We start from the raw sequence: 21483 nt of genomic DNA on the forward strand, positions 1-21483 counted from the left end.
CTTGGCCACTGGATCATTTCAGCGGACAAGTGCCATAGTGGGGGGGTGTCACAGGCCACGCAGTCACGCTGCCTACACCAGGTCTTGGCCATCATAAATGCACGCCCATCTGTCCGCAGGCACATATACCTGCCCAGAACACCTGCATTAAGGCAAGCTGTCGTCCAGGATTTTTACGGGGTGGCACAGGTTAGGTGCCATTGACTGCACCCATGTGGCTCTACGTCCTCCCAGGGCAACTGAGCACATCTATAGAAACCGCAAGCACTGGCATTCCATCAACGTGCAGGTAGTATGTGATGCCAAGGGAATCATCACCTCAGTATATGCCAACTATCCAGGGTCCACCCATGACAGTTTCATTTACAGAATGTCAACCCTAAACCGGGACCTAGAAGGTGGGCGGTATGGTGATACATGGCTGATTGGTGAGTATGAATGCCTCTGCACATGCATGCATGTCAGATAATGAGTAATGTCACAACCCCACTAATGATACCCATCATCACCTCCCCAGGGGACAGTGCCTACCATCTGAGCACCCACATGATGACGCCAATTCGGAATCCCACCACACCACCTGAGGTAAGATACAACACAGCCCATATTGCAACCCGGGGCATAGTGGAGCGCACATTCGGAGTGCTCAAGTCACGCTTTCGCTCCCTTGACCGCTCTGGTGGGCAGCTGCTATACGCTCCCCCAGTAGTGTGCAGGATCATAGTGGCAGCATGTGTCCTGCACAACGTTGCAACACGCAGGGGCCTGCCGGTGGACATGGTGGTGCCCCCACATCCCCAACCACATGCACGCCCGCTGCGCATGGGAGGGGAAAGGGCACGGGTTGAGGCAGCCCGTACACAGCTGGTGGCTAATTACTTCCCTTAAAATCACACCCCTGTGGAGTGCACACAGCTCTGGCACATACCAGCTGACTATCAATGATGATGAGTCAACTGACAGTCAACTGTCACAACCATACCAGCCTGAGATTGTTCACCTGGTAGTGTTCCATTGTGTGCATCCCTACCTACACAAACACCACCAATGCTGTGTCATCAAAAGACACACTTCTATGCTGCTAAAATCATTACCCCCTTGCAAGATACAACATGACAACAGTGCCATGTTACCCAACACCTCCCCAGCACTGCCCCCCAACACACCATGGCATGTCATGCTATGTGAGAGCAAACAAAGGAATCCCTATAACATGACACAAGTGTCACAAAGTACCGTGTCCCGATGGGAAAATGGCCACACACAATGTGCTCCCATTAATGTAGAACTGACAACACACATTACCAAAGACTTACCACAATACAATGCAGCTAGCCACCCCAAACATAGTATTCACATGACAGTACTAAGTTAAAGGATACATAGACTTTCAACCTGGTGATGCTAGCACATCGATCACCCCAACTGTACAGTGTTGGTGCCACGCAAATCAGGAAGTGCACTGCTTACAACTCCAAAGTAGACGGCCTTGTGAAGACATGTGGAATGAACCTGCAAATTAGGAGGGAGACATGGATGCACAAGCACACATCAATACACCATGCAGTGTACAATACTACAACAATATGCACTAGGAATGTATACACAGTATTGACTACAGACTGCCCACACATGTCATGGGAGTCCAACGTCACTGTGTAAGTTACTGTCACTTGAGCACACCCTTTGCAAGCCCATGGTAACGGGAAGCAGGAGGGGTGTGTGTCTCATGAACCCAAGCATCTAACCCAAACTCAGGACAAGCCTGCATGTGCCCAGCCGCAATACAGTGGATGCCTACGGGAGCCACACAAGGCAACACACTGTAATAAAAAAGCAAAAATCAAAAACCAAAATCCAAAAATCAAAAATGGCCATGTGGGGGCCAAGGGGGGTGGGGGAGGCCACCCAGGAGGTCCGAGGACAAGGTGCACACCAACAGCCACCTGTGTGGATGTTGCGAAAAAAACCACCTCCATGGGCTCATGGTCTGCACGGCTACGCTAATGTGAGAGATTCTGAATCGCTGTGGTCGCTCTCATCATCCTATGCTGCTGGTGACACAGGAGGTGGTGGTGCTATGGGAGGCAGCCCACGCAAAGCCCTAGTCTGGTCCTCCATGGCAGCAAGCATGCGGGTGTGGAAGCTCTCGTTCTGGAGGATTATGGTGCGGAGATCCCCATGCACCACCTGACGTGATGCCCGGACCTCCTCCCGAGTTGCCTGCATCTCTGCTGAGAGCGTACGTGTGACACGCTCCAGCAGCTGTTCTGTCCTCGTGACAGTGGAAGCCTCAAGCTCCACAAGAGTCTGCCTGAGGTGACAGACTTCTACCCTCAGGGCTTCCCTCTGGCCCTGGGACTCTAAAGAAATGGCTTCCTGCAGAGTGTCCAGGGCCGCCCGTCTGTCCCTGTTGGACGCCAACATGTCATCCCTGAGTGATTGGCAAATGGAGTCTGTTGCCTGCTGTAGTTGCTCCATCTGCCTCTCTGGGGGGACAATGGAAGTGGCCACCCTCTCCATAGCTTGAGCCATCATCTCAGATGCTGCTGCCTGTTGGTTTGCCATACCGTATATGGATCTCTCCCATGCGGTATTGCCTGGTGGCGTACAGCCACCGCGTTGGCGGCACCACACCTGTCTGGGGCAAGGCGAACTGTGCCTTGCTGTGTCGGCACTGCCTGAGGCTGCAGGACTGCATTCCCCCTCTGATCTGCTGGCCCAGGAACAGGATCGGATGTTGCAGAGTGCGGCCCTGCATCCGTAACCACCAAAGGCGGACCTACCAACACTGACATCCCCATAGTGGGCTGTACCCCTGGTGCAGGTGGGTCGGACAGAACAGAATCCCTCCCAGAAACACCTACCTGCGGAGCCACATAAGTCTCATCATCCGAGTCAACACCCGAAAAGAGGTCTGGTGAGGTGCACCCAGAGACACCCCTGGAGAGAACGGTCTGCAGCAAGAGTGGGTTCTCACCCACCACCACACCCCGTCCCCCACTGGTGCCTGGTCGTGCCTGAGATCCCTCCTGGGTCTGCACCATCTCCTCACCCTCAACAGCATCAAGTGCGTCATCCCCTGCAGAAACATGAAAGACAAAAAATGGAAACAGGCATTAGCACCATGGCACACAATTAGGCCTCACGAGGTATAGAACCAGTACTTGATTGACACATGTCCCACATGACTATAACCCTCCCATGCATGCACTGTCACTGAGTCTGAAGGGGAGGAAAATGTCAGACACTGATGACACCAAGATGGAATAGCAACAAATTAGCTGCATGCTGGCTAGCAGAGCCATCACACATTGGCCTGTGAGTGGCATGTCCAATCCACATACATGACCATGCCATCACACAGATGGCATGTACCATAGGCATGTCACATATCGTTTGACAATAGGGCTCAGATATACGTAGTGAAAGTGGGGGGATCGAAACAATCAGCCTGAATGAACAATGAGAAATACGGAAAAAATGTTGTTGCAAGATGCCACTTCAAGGGCAACTGGCGTGATGTTGCACAAAAAGTCTACTGTGGGCAGAAGGGATACTGTAATACCCAAATCCAGGGGCGCAGAATGTTTTGGATGAAGCACATGGGTGACCCAAACCACTCAGGCACACACACCCTCACCTGGCACTCAATCACAACCCCTCACACACACAACATACACATGGATCACACACACATGCATGTGCACTCACCGGGCAATGCCTCGTAATCTGGCAGATCTCCCACACCTTGGATCTGTTCCTCTGTGACGTAGGTCCCAGCAACAGACTCATGTACAGTGAGTTCAATGTCCTGGAGACCCACCTTCAGTCACCAGTCACCAGAGTAGCGGCATGACTTGAGGCCAGCATGTAGTGGACGAGCACTCTTCCTCTTTTTTTTGGAAGGTGGTGGGGATCCTGAGTGGCCTTCGCCGCTCTGGCCACTAGGGGCAGGAGCACCGGTGGACTAGGCAGTTGGAGTGTGGGAAGGCACACTGAGCATGGGACTTGGTGCAGGCATTGGCTGAAGTGTTACATAGTCAGGGGGAACGTTAGCAAGATGGACTGGGACCAACACTGCCCTGGCTGGGAGAGTCAGAGCTGGGGTGGATGGAGCTGCAGCTGCCCCTGCAGCCTCCCCACCCTGCCTACTCGGGGCAGCAGATGACATAGCTGCCCCTGATCCACTTGCACCGCCACACGTGGCCTAGACTTGGCGACCTGGAAGTCAGCCTGGGAGTCACCCTCTGCCAGGTCAGGTGCCACAATGGGCCGGTCCAACAAGGGCTGATCAGAGATGGTGTCAGCCACGTTTCCCTCAACTATGGGGGGGCAATGGGTGTCCCTGAATGGTCATCCACACATGGGGGGCTAGGGGTACCCTGCAAATCCCGGCCACGTCCCCTACCGCGCTCGGCCACCTTGCCACCCTTACCGCTTGGTCGCCTCCCAACCATGGCACTGATGTTGTTGTGCGTATGGGAGTTGCAGTAAACTATTGTCCTGGGCAATTGGGTGTCAAAGGGGTAGGGTACTAGATGGAATTCGTACCCTGGTGCTCTAGCAAGGCTGTATGTGACCCCTGGGGAAAGATGACGGGTCACGCAACGCACAGGCAGCCCAAAAACAGAATATAACGTGCACGCAACCCCTCGTAGACCACGTGCGTGGAAAAATAAACCTGCACTACGGTGTGGCACCCAGAAACACAAGATTGAACGTACGCGTGTTACACGCAGCCCACAATGACCTCTGGAGGGGTACGCGACACACGGGGCAAGCACAGTTGGTAAATACGTGCGCGACACACCGTCTGCCTGGAAAATGAGCATGAAAATACGCGCGTGTGCGCGTTGGCAACACCCCCACCAAAAGAAGAATTGTACACTGTCTGAGGAGACAGGACAAAAGAAGAAGTGAACGCTGTTTCAGGAAACAGGCCCAACAGAAAATCAGAAAAAAGCTATCAGAGGTAACAGGGAGTACGAACTAGAAACGCTGTGAAGTAAATCGCGTGTGAACCGACAAGAAGTACAGAATTCACCCACTCGCTCTCCACGAAAAAAAGCACATACAAGGAAATTACGTCCTACACGTGCCTTTTGAACCGGCCCACATTTCCCACGTCACTTCTGCGTAAACGCGCTAAGGCCCTATCCTCCAATTACACGAGCTGCCACTCGGACGTGCAGTTCTTGGACGTGTAACATGCACCCGTGTACAGGGAAACGCCTGCGCACGCACGTCACAGACGTGCTAAGGGCCTTTGGTCCAATGAAATCGCGTACGCGTGCTGACGCGCTTACACGCTAAGGGCCTTTCCTCGAATTACACGCTGACGTGCAAAATTTTCACGTGCCAAATCACTCCTTATCAAGCTGGCCACGTGTAAGCACACGGAAGGCCATGCTCCTGCCCAGAAGGCCGAATTACTGCCCCCCCAGAGCCCCGAGCACGCTCCCACCTGCCATCTGCTGCTGCCTGCCTGCCTGCTGCCCACGTGCCCTGCTATTTGCTGCCTGCACATCAGCCAGGGGTGCAGTTGCTGTGGCCACCCCTGCTGGAACCGAAGACTCCCGACTGGAGTACCATCTCGCTCCACAGCCCAGCCCCAGGACCCAGTTGCCCACCCACTCCTGCCTCTGGGGTTGCCATGTCGGGCACTACACCATCTGGCACCACTGGCAACCCCCATCCAGAGAGGCAGAGGGCCACCAGCTTCACTGCCACCGAAGTTGGTGTCCTGGTGGAGCAAGTCCTGGGGCAGTATGATGCCCTCTACGGAAGTTCTTGCGCCGACAAGGAAGGACGGACCCGGATCTGGACGGACATCGTGACTGCCATCAACGCGGAGGGGGTGGCAGTCCGCCTATTCCATCATGTCAAGAAGCGCTGGGAGGACTTCAGGCCCAGGACCCTCAGCAAGGCCCGGCGCCTCTTGAAGGCAGCGGATGCTAAGGGGCGCCGGGGCCCCCTGTCGGAAGATCAGATGAGGGTCCTGGAACGCATATCCCCAGCGCTCCACGTACAGGTCCTTGGGAGGCAGACCCGTCTGGAGTCGAGCGGTAAGTGTACATGCATACTGATTGTATGCTGTGCGTGTGGTGGTGTGCCAGTAGTGTGCAGGTTGCACATGTGTTTTTGTCGGGCCATGTATGTACAGGGCCGTGAGGCTGACACATGCGAGGCCTCTCATGTGTGACACATGGACGGTGCATGTGTGTGTGAGCTTGCATGCAAAATGCTGATGTGTGGGCACACATGTTTGTATGACTGTGTATGTAAGTTGGGATGTTTGTGGTGTCACACATGGATGTCGGTTCCAGCTGCATGTGTCTGCACCATGTGCATGTGCATGTGTGTGTATTTGACAAGGGTGCAACAGTGATGCTACATGGATGCCTGGGACACTGATGTGTAGAAAACTGATTGCCAGATGTCACATGGGTGCAAATCTCATCACTGCGACAGTCATAGGAAGTGTACACATGCATGTGAGTGTGGTGGCGTGTGTGCGTGTCTAGTGCACTCCTTGTGTTTCATGTGATGCCAGGCTCACCTTTGGCTGTTCATGCTGTTGTATGTGTATGGATGGTGCTGGCTGTTGCAATATGGCTGTGGAATAGCTCATGTGTGTGAGTTTAAATTACATGTGTGTCGGGGATTGTGATGCCATGTCTGAAGTTTGACAATGACACTCGTGTGCAACTGTCATGTGTGTATGAGTCCATTGTACAGTGCCCTGATGCCTGTCTCCTATCTCTCCCTGTCTGCAGCGTCTACTGATGAAGAGGGTGGAGAGGGTGCTGTGGGGCACAGCGGCAGGGATCGCACCGCCAGCCGGAGACACAAGGCCCGGCTCCTCTCCCAGGTTGTCATATCGTCGGGGAGTGAGGAGTCCACAGGGTCTGACGGAGGAAGATGGGACGGAGTTATCCAGGTTGGTGGGGGGTTTGGTGGAGGGGGAGGCCGTGCAAGGGACAGAGACGGGGTCTGGAGGTGGGGATTCCACTGGTGCTAGTGGTGCAGTGCAGGGGCAGGGACAGGAGGCAGCACAGGCCGCCGCGGAGGTGCCTGTGTGCAATCCTGTCCCTGATCCTGTCACTGCATCATCTTGCACCAGCAAGGATGCCTACGTCAAGACCCGTTCCCAGGGAGGGGATTGGCTTACACCAACTGGCCTTCCTCTCCCTGCGGATGTGGCTATCCGGCACCGGGTTGAGCCTGTCCTGGGTGGAGTGGCGTTGCGTCAACGTGCCATGCGAGCTGACCTGCAGTCGCATAGGCCCTATCGCGTGTGAAACTTCCCGCGCACCCCTGAAATACACGTACCCAGCCCATTCGCGTGTGAAACTTCCCGCGCACCCCTGAAATACACGTACCCAGCGCATTCGCGTGTGAAACTTCCCGCGCACCCCTGGAATACACGTACCCAGCCCATTCGCGTGTGAAACTTCCGGCGCACCCCTGAAATACACGTACCCAGCCCATTCGCGTGTAAAACTTCCCGCGCACCCCTGAAATACACGTACCCAGCCCAATCTCATGTGAAACTTCACGCGAACCCCAGGAATACACGTACACCACTCGCACAGGGCCTATCGCGTGTGAAACTTCCCGCGCACCCCTGAAATACACGTACCCAGCCCATTAGCGTGTTAAACTTCCTGCGCACCCCTGAAATACACGTACCCAGCCCATTTGCGTGTAAAACTTCCCGCTCACCCCTGAAATACACGTACCCAGCCCATTCGCGTGTGAAACTTCCCACGCACCCCTGAAATACACGTACCCAGCCCATTTGCGTGTAAAACTTCCCACGCACCCCTGAAATACACGTACCCAGCCCATTCGCGTGTGAAACTTCATGCGAACCCCTGTAATACACGTACCCAGCCCATTCGCGTGTGAAACTTCCCGCGCACTCCTGAAATACACGTACCCAGCCCATTTGCGTGTGAAACTTCCCGCGCACCCCTGGAATACACATACCCAGCCCATTTGCGTGTTAAACTTCCCGCGCACCCCTGAAATACACGTACCCAGCCCATTCACGTGTGAAACTTCCCGCGCACCCCTGGAATTCACGTAGCCAGGCCAATCGCGTGTGAAACTTCCCGCGAACCCCAGTTATACACGTACCCCGTTCGCACAGGCCCTTTCGCGTGTGGAAGTTACTGCGAAACCCGTAATACACGTTTCCCGCTTGGCGTTTGCTGTTTGGCAGTCCGGTAAACTGGTTTTGGGTTGGCGCAGACCTTTGCGCTGGATTGGGGATTTTGATGCCTTTTCCTTGCGCGAGGGCGTTCTTGGGGGCGTAACTGGCGCTGCTGCAGGGTCACTGCGCCACTCTGTGCCACGGCTGGTTTTGGAGGCTAAAATCCATGAATACGCTGTGTGCTGAAATGGATTTTATCGCACGCGGCTGGAGCAGTCTATCGCACGGGAACACTGTGCGCCAGCCACCTGCGCCACTTTTGTGCGAATTTCCATGAATTACCCTATGAGTCTGTTGCATCTAAGTTTGTTTGCAATAGGTGTTTCATTGTGTCTTTCCCACCTACAACCTGCTTCTTGAGAGCACATTGCATATCAGGAGGAACATGTTCCTTAGCCAGCTTATCTGCATACCAGAGAGCATGAGCATACATGAAGAGCGTTCAAGAAGCATTTAGTACTGACACCCTGACTACTTCATCCAAAGATTTGTCAACCACAGGTATTCTTTTTTAAAAACATTTTTTGTGCAGTGAGTGTTGTGGCAAAACCAGGTAGCCAAGACCCTGCCGCAGCTGCCTATACAATGAGGCTCTCTGGGGTGAGATATTTGAAAAATAGGATCTGATGGGCCTCCCCTGTGCTACTGGGCTATATGTTTGTCCACAAAAGGGACAGCCTTAGCCTGTTTAGGTTACAAGATATCTGTATTGGTGTGCATCATTACCTCATCTGAAGGAAACACTTACCCAAACGGGTCTACAGCTCTTTTAAGTAGAGAAATAAAAGAGCCAATATCTGCTCATGGTGCCTGAATAGGTCCTATGGAAATGTCTGATTCTGATGAGCTGTCTAGACAATAGCCATTCTGAGCTAGCTTGACACTCCTCCAATTGAACTTCCAGGAGCTTTTTGGAATGTCTGTGTCTGCTAGGGATGAGCCATTCTGAAGGGAAATTTGGGGATCCTCATGTGATTAGGAAATCTCACCCAAGGGAAGTTTCACATGCGAATGTGTTTTTCTGTCAGGGCTTTAAATAAAAAGTATCAATCAATGGGCCTCATTACGACCCTGGCGGTAAGGGGTTTACGCCAGCGTTAGCTGCGCCGACCCCTTACCGCCAATTACGAGATCCCCTAGCGCCATGGTGCTTTTAACACCTGCTTTTAGCAGGTGTTAAAATCCATGGCGCTAAGGGACCATGGAGTTAATTACGCCACCGTAATTTACGGTGGCGTAATTAACGCCTTGCCCACTCCCATTATGCCCTATGGGGCAAAAATGGGAATGGGGAAGGGTAAATGGGGATTGGGGACTTACCGCCCCGCCAAGGTCGGAATGGGGCGGTAAGTCCGCCAACCATCATGGCGTAAACGTAGTTTACGCCATGGTGGTAAAGTCACGGCCCAGGCGGTAACTTACCGCCTGGGTCGTAATGAGGCCCAATGTGTCCAAATCCCACAGCCAGGTTTTGCGTAATGTGAGCTGCATCCCAGCAGAAAATTCCACCTGACTCAGTGCTCATGTCTGTGTGGCTAACAACGCTGACAACCTCACCACCAATTTCTCGACCTTGTAACTCTTTGCTAACAGAACTGGACAAATTACTCAGCTATGAGGCTACTCAGCTACAGCGTCAATGATGCCGACTGATTTGAATACTCACCCGAGTCCTTAGGCATGTATCAGATGGGTTTTACATTCCCATCAGTGCCCATAGAAGCAGGCATTGTGGCTGGAGCCATGACCGTTGCTTGTTCAAACATTGTAAAAGTAAGGCAGTTTAAAGAGCTCTCATTCCTCCGGAAGGGATGAAGAAGTCAGAAAGTACAGAATGGTCAAAGATGTTTATTTCTTTTCGATTTAAATCAGTGCTTCCTGTGATTTGTATTCCTTGAAAAAGAGAAATGAGCCATAGAGGATGAGGATTAACTGCTGGAATTATGATATTGGGGTTATATTCTATTTTCTCTTATCCCTGTCCCCCCTCGGACCCAGAAAAATACTTTCTATCCTATGGCACACCACCAGGGTGCATCGATTAACAGGACCTGCATCACACAGTATTATGATAACAGGCAAAAAAGACTGGAGAAATGCCAATCCATCACTGACATCATGCAGTGACGGGAAAAGCAAGCTTTAAAGCCTGATTCAGGCATTTTAGTTTTTTAAAAAAAGGACTGAAATCGTTGAGCAACTGAGCAAGCTCTTGCGCCTGAATGTAAAAAAAATGAACTGAGGGAAAATAGCACAGTGTTCTGTGCATATATGGAGATGATAACACTTCTGGGACTGGGCGGCACAAGAGTGTTGATGAAGCTGACCTCAGATCTGCACAGTGCCTCCTGGTGTCTGAGAAACTTCACAGCACCACCTGGTTGCTGAGAAACTTTACAGAGCAGACTGCACCTAAGGCGTATTTCATAACAAAAAGGAATCTGTAGGAGGAATATACACATCAGAAATACGATAGCTTGCACATTCTTAAATGTAGTTTGTCACTACCATGAAAATAAGAAAAAGATACATGAATAGATATGCTAAAAATAAATTAATCTTCTCTCACCTTTAAAATATGAAGAATCTCATTTTAAAGGAGGGAGAAAGGGAAATAAAACATAAAAGTGAGGCCTAATGAATGCTTTTGGACCTCCAGTTCCCGCTCTGACCCATTTTCAAGCAGTGGCAATACAGAAGGGGTGCAAGGAATGGTAATAAGACGTCCACTGTGCTAACTACCTTCGTCGTGTTAGTGCATTTCTTATTACAACTACACGACATGTTGATAGTGGCATGAAGCGAATGGATTGCTGTAGAATCCGCCTCTGTTTTGAACCTGCTCAAGTCTACCTTATTCCACAGGAATGCCTTAGTAAGTGCTGCCTGCAATGCATCATTTGCAGATAGTATTCACTTCTTCACAAGGCGGAGAGTAAAACTAAAGCGTCAACAGGAAAATGCGCTTGTGAACAATGAAAATTGCATGCAGGGGGAACGCAAGATAAAATGCTAGCGGTCCCCTGCATGCAATTTACATGTCATAGTAAATAACAATTACACGCTAAGAAGTGGCAAAACTTGATTAGGGCATACCTAATTGTAAATGAGAAGTTCAAAGGTCAAACTAACTGAACACAATGGGCATTATTCTGAGTGTGGCGAAGCAATAAGAAGGTGACAGAAATTATTTCCGTTACTGGCACTTTTCCCACTCCACTAAACTCTGAGTTTGGCCATGAAATGGAAGATACCTCCAGAATAATGATGAAGATAAATCCTCCACTTTTCTGGCAAAAAATCTGCAAAATAGGCGAAATTACAGCTGCCGGCAATTCCACCAAAATTCCCACAGATTCCTGTGGATTCTTAAAAATGGGGATTTACACTGCCTACTGCCACTTGTAATCTGGTTGTAAACGCAAGGGACCGAGTGGCAGTAACAGTAATTCTGTTTGGCAGTAGTGTGGCGGTAATTCTGCTGAACTAGCGCCAAACTCAGAATGAACCCCAATGCGTGGGAGAAGGACAATGGTAGTTGTCAGCTCCAACAAACCATATGTATGTGGGGGTGGATGGAGGCAGGGTATTTTTGCAGACATTCTATGGAACAAATGACTTATCTCTTGGTCAGGTTCTTTCTGATGGACGTTTCTTCCACGGATTCCTCATCTAGACTACTGTATCCCCAGCACAGCTGATCTTCTGAAACCTTTCCACCACGTGGGGACGCAGCGTGGCTCTACACATCGGACGTGACGTCTGAGCTAGTATATTTTGAGGTACCGAGCCCCCAACCTTTGTTCCACCCTTTTCACTAGCACTCTGACTCAGAGGGACCGGGGAACTAAAGGTGTCCAAGCCATCCACCTAAAGTGCCAGGATGGGAAGGCGATGAGGGATCCGTGGCTGGAACTTTCATCAGAAGGAGATAATACTTACTGCTAATGTCCTTTCTATGGATTCCTCACCTGCAGATTGCACATTTGATAAATATCACATCCAGCATCAGCTGCTCGGAAATATTTTGGGGCACTGTACGGCTCGGCATCGACCCTCGACAACGTCATGCCTTGACTGCACCAATCATTGACTCCAGATGTGGCACTATGCCCCCACCTTTTTCCACCGTGCCAATCTTCGAGAGGAAGGATGGTCTCACTCTCAACGTCACCTTCTCCTTAGAGAACACCACACAGGGAGGTATAACTGATAATGCCTGGAGCTCACTCACCCATCTCGTGGAGGTGATCGTGACCAGGAATATTACCATAACAGTGCGTAATCTTAATGAACAATAATGCAGAGGCTCAAATGAAGTGCCTTTAAGAAATGTTAACATTACATTTAAATCCCAAGCCAGAACAAGAAACTGTCGTGGGCGGGGGGGGGGAGGGGGGTTTGATTACATAGACTGCGCAGGATTTGCATGACTGTGGGGATCATGAAACCAGTTCCATGTACTGAGCGGATAGTGTTTGGCTTAAATATACTGGCCCTCATTTCGAGGTTGGTGCTAGTCATGGCGCTATTAGCGCCATGACTGGCACCAATACCGGTACCGCCACCGACTTGGTGGTATGGGGACTTACCGGTCTATTCCGACCATTGCGGGACCGGTAAATCCCCATTTGAAAAGCCATTCCCCATAGCCATTTGAGCCCCCATAGGGCTCAATGGGAAGGGGGAAGGTGTCAATAACGGTACCGTAAATTGCGGTGCCGTTATTGACCCCGGTATCCCTTTGCGGGTCCCGTCCTTAACGCCTGGTAAAACCAGGCTTTAAGGGAGGGACCCACAAAGGGACCTCGAAATAGGGTGCAAAGGGATTACCGGCACCGGTGTCATTACCGGTGCCCGGTATCCCTTTGCGCCCAAGTCGTAATGACCCCCACTGTCACCCAAAGCACTGCATTTATTACTGCTTTAGATGACAATATACTTAAGTAAACAGTAATATCCTGGCATGGATAGGTCTCTGCGCTGGGATTTTACTATTAGCAGTGCTATCCAGGCGTGGACAGTTCCCTATGGCCTGTTGGCCGTGGCCAACAGGGCATGCCTGAATGGGAGCACTGCCTGAGGAGCTGTGCTGAAATAGCTGGTGCCAAATGGGCTTTGCCAAAACATGGTATACCGGCCTGAACCTTCATGCTTGGCTGCTAACAGGTTAAGGTATAAGGAGTGGGATTTGAAGTTCTGGATGTGTCCTCTAAGCCAGGAAGCCCACCACCAAATCCATCTATGCCTGTAGGTGGCGTAGGTTTTCGGACTGGTTCCAGTTCCATGTACTGAGTGCATAGTGTGTGGCTTAACTGTCACCCAAAGCACTGCATTTATTAGTGCTTTGGGTGACAGTGGGCCTCATTCCGAGTCGAGCGGTAAGGGTTAACGGTCACCGGTAACGAGACCAGTGCCGTTAAACCCTTACCGCCCTATTCCGAGTTCCCTTTGCGGGTTGGAACTTAACACCTGCTTTTTGCAGGCGTTAAAAAACCAACCCGCAAAGGGACCTTGGAGCTAATTACGGCACCGTAATTTACGGTGCCGTAATTAGCACCTTCCCCATTCCCATTGAGCCCTATGGGGCAAAAATGGGAATGGGGAAGGGCCCATGGTGAATGGGGAATTACCGACCCCGCCAACCTTGGAATGGGGCGGTGATTCCGCCATTCACCATGGCGGAGTCGGAAAGTTAACGGCGTCAACCAAGGCGCTAATAGCGCCTTGGTTAACGCCAGGGTCGGAATGAGGCCCAGTATATTTGAGAAAACCTTAATATCCCAGTGCAGATAGGCAGCACCGATTCGGCCGGCTCCAAATTGGCTAAGACTGTCTAGCTTTGGGTTCAGGTGACATGTGTTAGCACCCATTTCGTCCTTCAGTGTAGTGTAGCAACATATGATATGCCATGTCCTGTTAGAATTCCCCTCATATAAGCAAACTAGGCTAGGCCTGACAAGATACTGTTAGTAGAATAACTGTTTGTAGTATATAGTGGGCCTCATTAGGAGTATGCCGGTCTGGAATTAACGTGTCAGAATTTCCATTTACCGGCACATTTCCGAACCGGCATACTCCAAGTTTTCCGGTGGGGTGAACTGATTTACCTCCAGCCAGGAGCTGGAGGTAACGCAGGCACACCACCGGAAAAAAAACAGCCGGTATTTCCGGCTCTGGTTATACCAGAAATCCCCCCATGGAGTCCTACGGACTCCATGGAATGGGGATTCACCTGCCACTGCCGGCACCTGTAATATGCTGGTAATTCTGGCATATCGTGGGCTGGTAACGGTAGGTTAATTTGCCGGTATCCCGCTGGAATTAATAGCTAAATTATAACGAGGGCCAGTGCCTTGAAAAGCAGGTAACACTGAAAGCACCAGACGCCTGAGTTAACCTGCAATTGCTTTGATTCTGCAAAGCAACCTCTCAGTGAGGTGTGTGTTTTTATGATACATTTACATTTATTCATACATATTTAGTTCTGCGTAGAATTCTATAGTTTGTAGATAAAACCATCAAAAAGCAGCACAGGCAACGTCGTTTTTATTCCCCATAAAAAGGTTTGACTAGCAGTGCTCTGTGGATGCACTGTGCAAACGGCCTTGCACTTTGTACATACAAGCATTTGGCTGTGCTGTGATAACAGGATGACAACACTAATTGTCAGGGACACAGAGCTGGAGACTGATATAACAAAGAGATAGTTGTTTTCTAGCACCCTGTCCCAGAAACCTTATACTGGGCACAGATAAATAAGGCCTTAGACACGTCGGACACCTTTTGCTGCAGATTGATAAGCAGACAGTTTTTCGTGTGTGACTAATATGTCACTCAGCATTGTACAGTGTATACCCCAGCCTGAAGCTGAAGGGGTGTACCAATTACATTGCTAACACACATCACATGCAAGGGAAGAACGTTAGTGTCACTGCTCCATGGATCTGCATTAGACCCAGAGAGACTGTCCATCAAGTGACGTGCGAGTATAATAATTAGGAGGCTTCCGTAAAGAATGTAGATCACATGCCAGCTAATTGGACGGTTGCGGTGATGGATGCTGTTGCAGGATCCTGCCACAGCTCGCCAACTCCAGCCACAGGAGATGTCCTGTTTGACTTAGCAAGCAGGCATCTTATAAGTGACATGCTGGGGAATACCTTACTTTCAACGGGTGCTCTTGATGATTCCTACATTTTTCAGGTCATAGATGATTGCTTCATTTAACATTTAACAGTGCTTTCATTATTGCATTTTGATTTTGGGTTTTTGCAATATTGCAATATATGATTGATTCATTTAGCAATGTGCTTTCATTATTGTAGTTCATTCTTGCAAAGAACTGTTGTTATATGCTGCTGTTTAGTTTGAGCTTGAAAAGCTAGAATTGGCAGGTTTTCTTTTGACTAAGTGGGCGTTGAAGCTTTTGGCTTTCTAAGGAGAACTGTCAGAATTGTGATATGCCCATGTGGGTACGATCAGAGCAGTTTTGGGGTTTTGAAATGTGCTTTCATGAAGCCGCTGCTCATGTATATGGTGTAGGGGAGGACTGGTCAAGGAGACCCCTCTCGCCTGCGTTTCTTCCCCAGGTGAGGGCTATGGCTCATTGGGCGTTCCCTCGTGCCACCCGGGCCCAGGTGGTGGAGGGCTCACCCACTGGAGACATTGCCCACACGTATCGAGTGCCCACATTTATTGATTGCCACACAAATTTAGCTAGGCCCAGAAACCATTCTTTGCCCGGTAAAGATGGTGTGAGCTCAGCGCACTGTAGCGCGGCCCCCACCCTTGGAGAGTCACATCCATGTTGCCGCAGCACCCTGGCAGATCCGCTGCGAGCACGTTCCCACGAACAAGACGGACATGAGCTAGCGCAATACGCTAACATTGTAACAGTTCACCTCCCACAGTGTACTATCACTATCAGCATGACCCGGCCAGCAGGCCTGAACAATGAGAAGAACGGTAAAATGGTCATCTGATGGCAGACAGTCTTTATATATATGTATATGTATATTAATGTCAAGACCTCTTGCAAAGTATGCTTCCTTCCACAAAATCTCCTATATTACAAACACCTGTAGAATGTATTAAAATGAGAGAGCATGCTCCCATGATATAAGCAATGGCGAGCTCACACCATTGCAGGTGGATGCTAATAATAAAGGAATGCTCCAGGGATCTGTTTGTTGCGTGTATCACTGGGCAGCCTACCTCCCATGGTTTTGCGCCATAACTAAGCTAATGCTGCTAGAGTACACGAGAAAGCGAATGCAACTATACTATGAACTCATGTAAAGGATGCGCGAGAATGCACTTATCATGTGTGTATGTCTAAGCCCCTTATGTGCCACCACTGTCACGTACAATGGTGGGTCGTTTTCTATGTACTCCACTGATCCAACTACTACCTCATTTACTGCGAATGTATATGCATGTAACTAAAACACTGTAGCTGCTAGAATATAATGTACAAATATGGTGCTTGGACTGGGTATAATCGAGATACATCCAGCAAAGGTTAAATGCATGTTTTGAAGTGATTTTACATAAGTATTATAGAAAGTGTTCAAATGTTTGCGATGTCTTTACCTACATTCAGCAACACACGAGGGAGATACCTTTGTGAATGCGCACAAGGTCTCGATGTATCCCCCTCCCACCCTGCGAAGGCTGCCAAGACATGAGAACAGAGGCCCGCTCTGCGCTATCACACCTCTCCCGACCAGACTGGAGCCGCTTCAAAGATTTGTAGCCCCACTGCAGCACCCAAGGCCGCGGCCAGCCACCTGCATTATTTACAGCACAGCAGTAAACCTTTGTCTAAACTCAAGCGCCCCCTCGTAAACCCCACAACCCACCGGACCGTCTCAGACTTATGGCCCTGGGCAATCAGGACACCCAACACTTTGATAACACACAGCGAAACATCCATAACCACTTCTAACAAGACAGAAAGACCTGTACCACCCGCCCCAGGCCCCGAAGCTTAGCCCCTCGACCTATGGCCCCGGTCAACAGGACACGGGTAACCAGGCCTCGATATATTACCTCCAGACCCCTCACAAGGTGCATTCCTCCTGTGTTGCATTAACCTATAAAATAACCTATTGGAAGATTTACTAAAGAGAATAACACTGTAAATGACTGAATGACTGCGGTGTGCATGGCCGAGGGCAAGTAAGTCAGAAAAGGCATTCATCTCTGCCACAGGCAGCATTGGCACACCAACACCGCCCGGATGAACTCAAGCCGACCTGCCAGGCCCAGCCCAACCCACGAGGGTGACCAATGACGTCCTTCAGCCAAGACCAACCACGCCGCAGCAGCACCTATAGTTAGTCGTCGCCACCCAATCCCAATGAACTTGTGCCCCCTATAGTATGTAGGTTTTGATGGCATTTTTTGTAAATATATACGCCTGTCTTTGCTATTGTCGGACAGAGCGCTCTCGGAGTTTGCAGAGTTCTTTGCATGCCCAATTCTGATTGATAAACTCCCATTTACGCTCACCCGCACTCTGTCTTGGCCTTATTCTCATTTTGGGAGAGTCCTTCATTGTCTCTCATTGCGGGGAGGATCGTGCTGTTTGGGGACGCTTGCTTTCAGTGGTGACCCCGATAGCGTGATTTTTATTTCTTCCTAACTCCTTATAACCGTCCCCTTTTGGCACGAGAATCTCCGGTCGAAAAGGGATACGCACGGTGAGCCGGCTCCGGGAGGCTGCCCGCCAACGGCGACCGGTACACTAAGAAGTGCGCACTCAATAGAGAGGGGGTACGGGATCCCGGTTGAAAAATCCCCTTTGAGTACCGCTCGCCGGAGCCGGGGCTGACTGTTGAGCTGACGGCGACACTGCCTGGACGGACCCAGTTTCGGAGACTATCGGTTCAAGACGGGCACGTGAGTACTGAGTGCGAGCGATTTTAAAGGGAGCGGGGAGAGAAGTGTAGGACAGGAAACGAAGAGGGGGTACGCAGATCTACTAAGGATCATCTTAAATTTTCCTTGCTTTTTCTTTGCATATGGCCATTAGGATCAAGAGGTGAATAAGAGATAAAAGTGAAGGGAACCTAGCTCCGAAAGGGGGTGGAAGGCGGCGCCGCATAGTGCTATCTTGACCAGTACTGGGAATATATGAAGAAGTGGAGTATAAAATAAAAGTGTTCAGCAAAAGGGGACACTGAGAGTACATTAGTGACCGCTATTACTTTTTTCCTTTCTTTTCTTTAAGGGTAGGGGGGAGAATAAAGAACTGTGATTAGCACAAACTTAGGGAGACAGTAAGAGAAAAAGAGTACTATTAGAAGGGGGGAAAGCAGGTTAATATCTATATATATGCACATCTAGATATTCAAATAAGACGAACAGGGACAGCCGGCTAGGGAGGAAAGGGAGGGCAGCTTGAATGGTGAATTGAGTGGTGCCAAGAGGTGTGTGCACCTCGTATGTGCTAGAAGAGATTTTGATGTTGTGAATGTGTGAAGCGATTATAAATGCATAATAGTTAAATGGTCATGATAAGTGTGGTTGGATAAAACTTTTTTCCCTTTTCAGATAACGTCAATATAGTGAAGTGAGTGAGTACCTTTTTTGATTTCCAGGCTGACGTTGTCAAAATAAGGGATGGGTTGCTCTTGTATGTGCCCCCCAAAGAGAACAGAATAGACATTGTGTACGGCCAGTTCTGTATTGTGCAGTCAGGGAGGAGGGGAGCACAAAGGGAGCCAACATTGAATGCGAAGTAAAATATAAAGAATAACATTGATACTGCATTTACATTGTAGTTGCAAACACACGGAGACACACCAGCACTAGGAGGGCACAGAGATGGGGGCTGAAACACCCTTATCACATATTTGTAAGAATCTCCCAGGGTACGCAGAGCGGATTAAAAAATATCACGACCAATGGGTGACCGAGCTCAAGGGGGAGGGGTTACCTCAGATTTGGCCCGAGGGAGGGTCATTTGATAAAAGTGTTCTGGATACGGTGGCCACATGCATTTTTCTAAAATACAAAGGAAAGCAGCTGCAAAATAGGAGGGAAATATTAAATCTTTGGAGGTTATTTGAAGAGATACCACCGCCTAAAACACCAGCATTAAGTCCTGATCTCCCATCCACCACAGACAATCCACTACTGATACAGAAAGATGTCAAAGAAGTGCCAAGTGTAGCGCCACCAGTGGAGGTAATAAGTTTGTACCCGATATTAAAGAAGCCTGTGCCCGCAGAAGGGTACAGTGACCCCACTTACATACCTCCCCCGAAAGATACTACACCCCACCGGCCCACGGCACCTCCGCCATATGAAAGCACGAGGGAGCGAGCCCAGGCAGGCACACAAAGGGTAGATATAGAGAAGCTCACAGATGATTTAGAGTCAAGACTGTCGATAGCAAAAGACGAGCTCTCAAGGATAAAAGACATATGCGAACGAACAGCACTAGATGCAACTAGATCAGGGCGTACGTCCAGAACACCAGGTGAACATAGAAAGCCCGAAGAGGGGTGGAAAAAGGGCGAGATCCTGTTCAGAATTGAGGAAGAACCAACGCGAATAATAGAAGTAGGGCCCCGAGAGGGAGATGTTGTAAATGAAGAAAGGCTTGGGGGAATTAGTGAGGAATTGCTGTGTGATATAAGGGACGAGCTAGAAGAAAGCGACAGGTTGAGTATGGCGATGGGAGGGGGAAGCGAGGGGGAGGAAGGTACGTGTTCAATGAGAACACTGGACGATGAATGGACGGGGCGATTAAGGAACAGAGTGGGGAAAATGGCATCACTGGGAACATCAGCAGCCAAAACGGGCCCGGATGGGACGACGAAAGGAAAGCTACAGCTCCCGTTGATACACAGGGGAGGAGGGAGGCCCAATTATATCCCATGGGCGCAGATGGATAAAGCCAATTTATTAAAGCTATTTCCCCCGTTATCAGGAGGGGCAAGTAAGTGGATATATGCCTTTGAGAAACATACTGCTGGGGTACCCCTAGCTATAGGAGATGTGAAAAGTCTGCTCGTGTCAGCAGTAGGCGATCAGGCTGAAAGAGTATGGGTAAAAGCCGGTTTCCCGGGAGTAACGTTAGACTGTGACCGCCATGATGGGGCATCCTTTAACACAGTGCGTGCCAGGGTGTGGGATGCCTTACGCGAAACATTCCCAGACACACCGGACTTACAGTCAGTGATGCAGTGTACAATGAATGACTGGGAGGAGGCTATGGATTACATTTTTCGGGTCCAAGAGATGTGGAGAGCAGAAACGGGCACGCCCTGGTATCAATCGACATCTTTATTTTATTTTATTATAAAGAGAGGGCTCCCAAAGGAAGTGCAGAAGGCGCTTGACAAGATAGCAGGTATTGAAGCAAAGGGATGGCCAGAAATTCAGAGCATAATAGTACACCATTGTAAACGAATAAAGGAGAGGGAGAAGGAGGTGGCGCAGAAAAGATTGGCAGACGAGGCGAAGTTAGTACAGTCAAAGCTAGTGAAGGTTGCAGCAGCAGTAGCCGCGCTCCCACACAGTAGAGAGGGAGATGATGAGGAGGAGGGGCTGATAGCACTCCAAGGAAGGGTGGCAACTAATTGGGCGGGAACAGCACAACGGCAGTGGACTGAGCAGGAGCAAGGTGGAAGTCCGCAGTGGCAAGAGTGGACCCCTCGAGGGGGACGAGGTGGGTACAGGGGCCGAAGAGGAGGCGGACAGGGGTACGGGGGAATGGGAGGAAACGGATGGCAGGGTGCCAGGGGCCCCCAGGGGAGTTGCTGGAACTGTGGACGATGGGGGCATTACTCCAGGGAGTGCAGAAGTAGACAACACAATGGGTTCCAGGAGGAGGAGAATTATGGTCATCCACACCCAGGGAGCCCATATGGTCTTCCAATGGGACAGCAGCAACTAAGAAACCCCGGCCAGGGTACCACGGGCCAGCAACAGGGACCCCAGTATAGGACACAGAACCACCCACAAAACAATGACAGTATGCAATACACGCCAGGTAACCCTTTCGAGACAACAGCAAACGGGGCCCCCGCGCCAGCACCTTACAGTGGCATGTCAGTGGTTTCAGGGAGTGTTTTTAATGAGGGAGGGGCGATGAGATACCCTGCATAGGACAGCCCACAGAGAACACTTGCTTGTCCAGTTCTATCCACCACCTACAATGCAGCAGAGGAACCATTGGTAGGAGCGCAGATAGGAGACAAGCAGTTTATATTCATGGTAGATTCGGGAGCGGAGAAATCATGTAT

The 21483-nt window shown here is 50.3% G+C and overlaps 1 protein-coding gene across 17 annotated transcripts in view; it reads right to left on the reverse strand.

The window, feature by feature from the left end:
- CACNA1A (calcium voltage-gated channel subunit alpha1 A) overlaps positions 1–21483 on the reverse strand; it is a 2932691-nt gene that overhangs the window by 230218 nt on the left and 2680990 nt on the right. The window lies entirely within an intron of this gene.

The sequence above is a fragment of the Ambystoma mexicanum genome, chromosome 3q (assembly GCF_040938575.1).
Source record: "Ambystoma mexicanum isolate Mex_15411 chromosome 3q, UKY_AmexF1_1, whole genome shotgun sequence".
In the NCBI taxonomy this organism is placed as follows: domain Eukaryota; kingdom Metazoa; phylum Chordata; class Amphibia; order Caudata; family Ambystomatidae; genus Ambystoma; species Ambystoma mexicanum.